Genomic DNA, 9770 nt, shown 5'->3' with positions numbered 1-9770 from the left:
GACTGCTGCTATTTAATATAATATTCTCAAGTTCATTAGTGTTTGATTAATGATGTAATGATGATGAAAATGTATACAAAAATAAAAATATGAATCAGTATAAAATTCAATAATTAATCAGTTTTTATGTTTTCTTTTTCTTTTAGTTGTGATCAATGAAAAATAACAAAACATCAAAATTAGGTAATGCTATAGATACATTTTATGTTTGATACAAGAATTCTACTCAATACAACCACTATCACTGATGGAGTCCCATTGATGGATTTTTTTTTTCTTTGCCATCAGAGAAAATGAAAGTCAGGAGGAAACAAATAATCTTTCACTTAAAACCAACAAAATGTTTTTTCCTGCTGTTGATTTTCACTACTACACTACGTCAAGAACATCCACACGTTTTATAAATATGCAAAGTTTTAACAGCAAAGTGACACCTGAGATTGTTAATGGTTACTTTTCAGTTTTATTTGATCTCACAAGAACAAGGAGGGATAACTAAAACTTCAGAAAAATCATACCTATTATGCAGGATTTATAGACTTATATGTAAAACTAAGCAAATTTAAAATCTGCGTTCAAAAATAGCCAAGGCCTGACATTCAACATTTTTTAGCAAATATAATTTGATCATTTTCTTTCATGACTAGTGAGAAATTTCATTTCATGAAGCTTCCACCATAGATGCCTGGACTGACACCCACGTAGACATGTGCTAATTTAACTCAAGAGTGTAACTCACAAAAGGAAACATCCCCAGTGTACCATCTAATTCAATTTCAGAAATATTCTTTGCCAACTCCTTAAACTCTCAGGATGAGAATTTGGTCTCCAGGTCTCCTCCTGAAATTACCAAAGTACAGAATAAGTTTGCTTATAAGCATAATTTTAGTGAGGACATTTTCATGCTCCCTAAAAGATGACAATTCATTCAAGTACAAATAAAATTGGTCATAGAGTATTTCTGGGGTATTGTTCTTGATATAAAAATAAAAGTATCCGATTGCTTGTAAGACAATTTGACAATGTTACCTTTAAGCACTAGTGGATAACTTAGCAGTGGTTTTGTTAGAGAGTTTGGTTCTCTTCTTCTTCTAGGTAGCAGAAGGTTCTTTCTTTTTGATCTTCTGGCTCTAGAGTAGCAGGGTCTTGCTGGTCCACATCTGAACTGCCACTGCTGGTGCTGGGGCTGTCATCATCGAACATTTGCTTATCACTGGCCATCTTGATGAAGTTATCACTTGGAATACTTTTTTTTAAAGAGTAAAGAGAAGAGGCCTTTTCTATGACCAGCAGTGAAGATTCATCCAGCCAAGATCCAGCTGCCACCATGGGAAAAGCAGAATCCAAACTGCACTTTCTGCAAAGTTCCACACATCACCAAGATTCCTTGCTCAATCTTTACATCATGGGGGAAATTTTATCCAAAATTAACCAAAAAAGGGGTAAAATCCCAAGGAAAAACAAACAAAGCCCCGAGAACTGCAACACATTTCCATGTCCTCACCAGCCAAGTAATGGGAGCATCCAAAAGGTCCTGCAGTTCCTGGACACTGGTGGTGCTGAAGGCTGGTGTGAGCATAGCTGCCACCACAGGAACTGCCCAACCCCCATGACCCAAGCCCTTCCACTCTAGCTTGCCCTTTGAAGGAAGCTGCAGTGGCCCCTACTGCGCCCGAGGCAGACCCCAGCCCCGCTTCCTTACCTCACTGCAGAGAATGAAGCGGGTGAAGCCACCACCTGGCTGATGCCCACGCGGACATCATCCCTGCTGCTCTACTTCCTAGCCAAAAGGAAGTTGCCTCTGCAGCTACCACAGCCCCAGCTGCACCCAAAGCCCACCTCAGCCCCGCCTTACCTGGAGGCAGGAAGGAGATCGCCCAGTTGCAGCCAACCTGGCTGTTCCTTCCCCAGCTGGAACCCCCCACACCAACGCCCTACCCCCGCTGCCTTACCTCGAGGTAAGAAGGAAGCAGCTTCTACCACCCAGGCTGATGCCCACAGGAGCCCAAACCCCCTGCCTTACCTGGAGGTGGGAAGGAATCTGGCACTGCTGCTGCTGCTGCTGCTGTCCCTGCTGTCACCCATGCAGACCCCAGCCTCATGCCATACCTCGCCTCCTGAAGGAAGACCCCGCTGCCCCCCTCCACTGCCCCAGGCAGACTCCAACCCTGCTACCTTACATTGCGGTAGGAAGGAAATTATCACCGCCACATCCTGGCTGCCCCCAACAGGGACCCCAGCCCTGTCTCCTTACCTCGAGGCCAGAATGAAGCTGCAGCTGCCTCCCTGGCTGAAGCCCACTGGACCTCTGCCCCGCCACCTTACCTGGCTGTGGGGATGAAGATTCCCCTTGCGCCGCCCTGGCTAACCACCAAAGGGACCCCAGGCTTCTTCCCCCTCCCCCCTTCTTACCTTGTGTTGAGAACAAAACTGCCACCCTGTGTCGCCGCCTGACCAACACAGGCTGCCCCCCTACGCGGACCCCAGCCTGGTTACCTTACCTCGCCACTTGAAGGAGGCTGCCGTGGCTGCCAAGGCTGCCCCTCATGGGGACCTCAGCCTTCCTTATCTTGCCACATGAACTATGCTGCTGCTGCTGCAGGCGCCTTTGCCATCACTGCTCCAGCTACCCTCTAAGCTTACCCCAGCCCTGCTTCCTTACCTCACTGTGTGAGTAGTTTTGCTTGTTTGTGTATAACTACCCCAAAATAGACTTTTCATTTAAGAGGACTACATGAAATCTTTGCCTGTTCTTATATTTAGGAATACAATGACAAGGAAAGTGTGAGTTTCTGCATGGGTGCCCTCATAGCTATGTGAATTGACTGCTTAACATACCACATTCATTCACTGACTGCACAACCATGTCCTATGCACCTGACAAAAAATATGTGCAATATGTATCTCAGCAAAGCTAAAACCATCACCCACCACAGACTACTCCAACTTCTGAGACAGTGTGGGAATCAGTAATCTTTATATCCTAAGGGTCTCCCTATAATATTTAACATATAAATATATATGTGACATCATTAGTTCTAACATGTGTCTTTTATCATCTCTAAAATCAAAATGTACCATCCAATAAATGATGTTTTCAATCACTCTTAGGCAGCAATTGTGATGCAATTATCATTGCTTGGGACTGCATGAACTTGTCCATTGCTCTTTATATTGTGATGTATGATAAAAATCCAAGACCAAATAAGTTTAAGAAAATTATTTCAATAAACATAAAATAAAAATTCTAAGTAATAAAAAATATTATTGCAGTTTAATTGGTAATGATTTTTTTAATGGCACATAAAATGTCACATCTTTTAACTAACTCTTTGACTTGATATTATAATTTATGCCATTGTTTTGCTTACTGCAATTTTTCTTAGAGGCAAAATAATGATTATTTTATAATCAAACTTTCAATTTCATGTCATGGCAAAAGCACATACTAATTTTTAAGACTAGTCATTTATCAAATTGTTGACTATGTTAAAGAACTAAGAATTATTAATAGAGTTAAATGCACTTATCTATTAAGCTAGGTAGTAGACATTAAAAAATGTTTATACTAGATCTGGAAAGATGATTATAGCTAATAGTTCTTAAGCACTTACCATATGTCAAGCACTATTCTCAGTTCTGTATATGTCCTTTTGCTGCACTATAGGGTTAATATTATAACTATCCCCATTCATTTTATATATTTTTTGGCACAAGAGACCAAAAAATTATCCAAAGATACATAAAAAATGTGGAGACAGAATGTACGTAAAGGTTGTCTAAATGCAGAAACTCTGATCCACTTAGACACTATAGTCACAAATATTTGTCCCTGCCCTTAAGCAACTAAGTCTAACAGAAAAAAATATATATACCAATTAAGTTTAAGGGTAATGTCATAATGGAGTTATATATAAAGTTCAAGAGATGTGCAGGAGAAGAATCATGTAAGTTCGTTTGTCACAACATATTTATGTATTGTTATCTAATAAAGGGCTGTCTTATTTATAAGTCTACAAGTTCATCAAAAGGCAGGGACTTTCTTGACTCATTGTTGTATGATCAGCTGTTGACCTAATGCAGAGCTTTTAATTGTTTTCATGTTTTGTCTCAGGAAGTAAGGAAGGCTAAAGAGAAGCGATATTTGAGTAGACACTCAATGAATATGCTGTATGGTTTTTGTAAATTTAACAATGTTTTCAAACCTGTACAGTAATCAAACATGTTGGCTCTGCAATTACAATGCTCATAATTCATCCTGTAAATCATATGTAGTGCTCAGAATCAAACCTAGTGACTCACACATGCTAGGCGAATACTTTACCACTGAGCTACAACAAAAGCCCCCTCATCCTAAAGAAAAAAATAAAAATTAAGGTACTTTGTCCCAGTTACTATTAAGGCTAGGTTTGTTAATGTAGTAGTTCATAGAATAATGTACCTTTTCCCATGAATTGATAGATGGCTGAGAGTTTGAGAAAGAAGGCTGACTCAATTAGCTTTTGAATTAGCTTCATATTGTAGTGTACATGTTATATCTGTTCTTCTAATAATTCCATAGATAATGGAGATTAAATTATACTGCCAAATATATTAGGCATTTCATGCACTAAAATAATAAAGCCAAACCATTATCTCATTATATCTCTGCTCCTAAAATTATCCTATTTGTTTATGGAATTCTGTAACAAATTTTTGTTGAATCATTGCACATGAAAATCTCATAGAACTAATGACTTGGGGAAGGGAATTGGGAATATGCAGTAATAAGATTTCAAATTTATAACTTGCCATCTTAAACAATAAACCTAGCCAAATTTCTTAAAGCACAATTTGAGACACTAACAAAACTTCTGCCAAAATAATCTTTTGCGGAGCCAAAATAACTTTAGGTATGATAAACTGGCCCTAATACATAAACTTATGAAAAAAAAACAGACTATCTGTAGTTCTGATGTTGCTGTTTGCTTGAAAAGTATACATGAAAAAAAAACAAACAACATTTTGTATAGCAAGTGGCAGAAATGCAGACAGGCTTCCAAAGGATAATAATTTCTATTCATATAGAATTGTATAATTTCTAAAGATTCTTCACAAGAAAATTCTTTATTTGGTTTCTATGGTTATTTAAAGAAGTCACTTCACTTTTTGGTAATGTCATTTATTTTTTTCTTTTCTTTTTCTTCTTTTCAATGCTGGGGACTGAATTTCAGGGACTCATTCATGCTAGGTAAGTACTGTACCACTGATGCACATCACAAGCCTGATAATACTCTTTCTTAAATAAAATTTTCATAGCTCAAACAGTGTGATAATAAGGTAATTTGAGAGAGAATTCATGATTGTTTGAAGAGAAATGATCACCATGCTGTCAGGAAATATAAGGCAAGTCACTACCATGTCTATATCTGAAATTTTTGTTGTTTCTAATTAGCATATTTATCTCTGCTTCAGATTCTACATCATTATCCTTCAAGACTCCACTTTACATATCTTTTTAATGTTATATCCTCCAAATAAACAATTGGAAACCACAATAGTAAACACTGCATAAGAGGAAAATTTGACCTCTTAAAAGTATAGAATTGTCTACTGGGACTTGATGTGAACAAATGAATATTCATTCAAATAAACATCTGTTACTTCTGCAAGCCATTGTGGTAAATAAGTTTTAAGAGTCTGTATAGAGATAAATACCATATCATCCTCCCTCACCCTAAATCTATCTCTTATGATAGGATCTCTGTGTTTGGATTTTATATAACACATACTATATTAAAATACACAGTAGTTATTTAGCTCAGGCAACAAAGAGCCTATGCATATGCTTCTGATATCAGTCCCTAATGGATGTTTATAATTATTTGTTATTTGCAACACAAAACTTAGGTGAGTTTATTAAGTTTTTTGGTTGTTAATGCTGCAATTTTGATCCTCATTTGCAATATCTTTTTATTAAGCAGGTACATGTTATTGTAGCAAATTGAATACCTGTGCACACACACGTGTATGTGTGTGTGTATATATATATATTTATATGCAAACATATATATTTACACACACAAACACACACACACACACACACACACACACATACATACAAGAGTAAAGAGTTGCTTTGCTGGAGTGATTACATCAGATTTAATTATTAATTCAATCATTATTTATATCAGACTAGGCATGGATTTTCAGGTGATGCTTGGAATTTTCCTCAAACATCAACCTTACATGACTATTATTTGAATATGCTTACATAGTTAATGTACAAATATAATTTCTTAGTATCTTATGTTCTTTACAGGAATTAAAAAATTTCATACTTCTACAACTATACTTCAACCTACATTATGGATGTTTTGTGACATAGGTAAATAAAGTAAGACATTAGCTTTTGGAGATTAATTTCAACCTTTATCTTTACTTGCTTTCTCAGACTTCAAGTAATGCAGAGAAAATTTCCATGCTTTTAATGATTTTTTGACCTTTCTGTCAACCAGCTCCCATCTTGTAGGCATGTAGAAGTAGCACTCAGTCACCAGTCCTTATGAGCATTGAGAAGGCACTTAGAACACTGGAGATTTCAAAGATTATAGGAGCAATGTGTAAAGAACCAGGTATAAATACCAAATATTTAATTTTTATTGTACCCCAGAAAGACATTGCTAGCACTTTTTAAATGTTTGATGCCTACCATACATCTTTTGTCTCTGTTTTCTTTTTATACTGTCTTCCTTTATATTTTATTGATTTTTTATAGTAATATGCTTTGATTTCACTTTCTTTTCCATATATTTAATGTGATTACACTCAGGCTTACTTAAAATATTGTATAGTTATACCAGTCTTTTTCAAACTAATAGAAACTAAATTGCATATAAAAACCACATTATTAATCCTTTCCATTGACTTTATATTATTAACATCACAATTTATATTATTTTGTTTTGTGTAGCCATGAACATATTTTATACTATAATTTTTTAGACTATGTCTTTAACTTTTATACTAGAATTGAATAACAATTGCCACAGTACTATTACAATGATATATTATTCTGCATTTATCTATGCATTTATCTTTAATAGGAAGTTTTATACTTATCTATGCATTGATGGTGCTATTTAGCTTTGGTTTGTTTCAACTTGAAGAAACCTATTTAACATTTCTTATACGACTGGTCTTGTAAAGATAGACTTCTTCTTCTGTCGCAGTCTGGCTGGGCACAAAATTATGACCCACTCACAGCCTTGTAGATTCAAACAGCAATTCTTTATTCTCGACCTCTCAGTGGCACGCTATAGGCACCTTCTGGGGAAATCCACACCTACACTGGGCTCTGTATCTAAAAATGCTGTCTGAATCCTGTGAGAACTTAAGGGGAACTCAAGGAGTGTGGTGCCTGAGGCAGGAGGATATGCCCTATTCCCAGCAGGGTACACCTTAAACCTGAAACCGCCCTAAACCCAAGGAGCACCCAAAACCCTGATCCTCCCTAAACCCTGATCCGCCCTTTTCCTTTAGCAAGGTCACCTTTCATGCAATGTCACTGCAAATGACCTGAGTCATGCCATGAGTCATTCCTACTTGGCAATGGCTCTCAGCATTCTTCAGCCTTGTTTGGGAATATCTTGATGTCTTCTTCAACTTTAAAAGACAATTTTATCAGATATTATATTCTTGGTTGTTGCTTTTTTACTTTCTTCATTTTGAAAATGTTCTACTGCCATTTTGTCTGCAAAGTTTCTGCTGAGACAGCAATTGACTATCTCGGGGAAATTTCCCTGTATTTTATATGTCACTTTTCATTGGCTGCTTTCACAGTTCTCTTTGTGTCTGACTTTTCATATTTCAATTATAATTTTTCTCAATGTGAAATTATTTGGGTTCATTTTATTTAAATTTCTTTTGATTTCATAAGTCTATATGTTCTTTTTTTAAAAAATTCAAAAGTATTTTTTTTTCATTATTTCTTTGAGTAAGTTTTTGTGTCTGTCTTTTCATTCTTGGACATTCATTGGACTGAATTTCTTGGACTGAATTTCTTTGGTGAATTTTTCAATGTAGTTACTGCTTTCTTTAAGAGCTAGACTTCTTTTAACTCACATGTATCTTTGCTAAAATTTACATTTTCTTTATTCAGTTGTTTTCCAAGTTAATTTTGAATATGTTGCCAGGTAACTCATAGATTATGTGTCAGTATAATTGTGGTCTTGAAGTTTCATCTTGTTTCTTTTGCAGAAGCATGTGTTCTTATTTGTTTATTTTTCTTTTCTTTTATTGTTAATACCTGCATATTAGAAAAAGAAACCATCTTTTCCAGTCTTCATAAATAGGAGTTTTATATAACAAGACTCTCAGTAGGAAGCCCTGCCAGGGACCTTTCAAACTCTCTGTGTATATGTTTTTGCTGGATTTAGTTTTGTAAAATCCCAGTTAGGGAAGTTCTTTTTATCTTTGTCTGCATTTATTTATTTATTTATTTTCCTTATGAGTTCACAATCTTCTGCTGCTTCTTGTTTCTGTCTGTGGTATTACTGGTTTTCTGGTTCAGCAGGACACCTGGACTCTTTTGAGGTCTCAGGGGTAAACAGACATCTAGATTATACAAGGTATCATTCATGCTCTGAAAACAGTGAGACTGAAGTCAATTCTGAATGTTTGGTATTTTTTTTTTCTTTTCTCTTCATTGCAGAGATGAGCCGGGCTCTGAGATTCTCATTGATTATTTTGTGCTGAGCCAAGAGAGGGTAGAAGATGGCTGCATAGTAGTCCAAACTTTGCCTTTATTCTCAGTTACCCTTGTGTATCTAGAATATGCCTGGTCTGGTCAGTGCTTAGACAGATGAGATAAACTCAGTCCCTCAGACAGCCTCTGAAAATGCTGGGAACATTGCAAGCTTGATCCATCTATTCCCTTGCAGAGGAAAAACAGAGATTTAGTTATCTCTTTACCCACTTTATTGAACAACAAAGACAGGATATGTATGATAAGTACTTACTTGATAGTCCAAACTGCCACATTTTCTCCCAGTGTCTCAGGTATCTGGGGGATACCATCAGTGCTTTAAGAAAAACAAGAGAGAAGCCAGTCTTTTTGGAAGCCGCTGAAAAAGTTGAAAACTTATACATACAGTCTTATCCTTTTCCTTCTCAAGAACTGGAATTTGGTGTTTTCCATCTGCTTACTTTTCAGTTCTATGAAGTTGAGGGGTTGTGTCAGGTGCATACTTGCTAGTCTAAACTACCATCTTTGTTCTCAGTGTCTCCTAGATGTCCACAGCATGCCAGCTTCTCACTTGCTTCAATGTAGGTAAGAAGGAAGCAGACCCTTGGGTAGAATTCAGTCCCTAGAAAATTTAGAACGTTGGACGTAAAGTCCATCTCTTTCCCTCCCATGAGTACCCTGGAATATGGGAAGGGCTACAAAGCATACTTGCTTAATAAATATCCTCCACATTTTTCTTTTTGTTCTCAGAAACTCTCATCTAGGGTCCTTTCCTGTTAGGACTCAGATTTATGCAAGAAGTAAAGTACCCAAGGGTTACCTTGGGTAGCTATCAGGAAAGTCAGAAAATTGGATTTGGACATACAGTTCAGACCCATCCTTCCTTCCTCAGAAAAAAGATGGTGCTGCAATTTTCTAGTGATTCTCTGACACTGTCCTGGGAAGGAATTATGTTGTTAAAGTTTCATGGGTTTTACTACCAGTTTCAATGTGGCTAGTTTTGTGCTGCTCATAAAATAGGGTTTTTCATTTTTCACAAAGGTAC

General features: G+C 36.8%; 1 pseudogene; it reads left to right on the top strand.

The window, feature by feature from the left end:
• Positions 1–1744: 1744 nt before the first annotated feature.
• Positions 1745–9770, top strand: part of LOC101974748 (C2 domain-containing protein 2 pseudogene) — a 35264-nt pseudogene continuing 27238 nt past the window's right edge.

Source organism: Ictidomys tridecemlineatus, chromosome Y, assembly GCF_052094955.1.
Source record: "Ictidomys tridecemlineatus isolate mIctTri1 chromosome Y, mIctTri1.hap1, whole genome shotgun sequence".
NCBI lineage: Eukaryota > Metazoa > Chordata > Mammalia > Rodentia > Sciuridae > Ictidomys > Ictidomys tridecemlineatus.
Note: the sequence above shows the minus strand (reverse complement) of the source record. Positions and strands in the feature narration are given on the sequence as shown.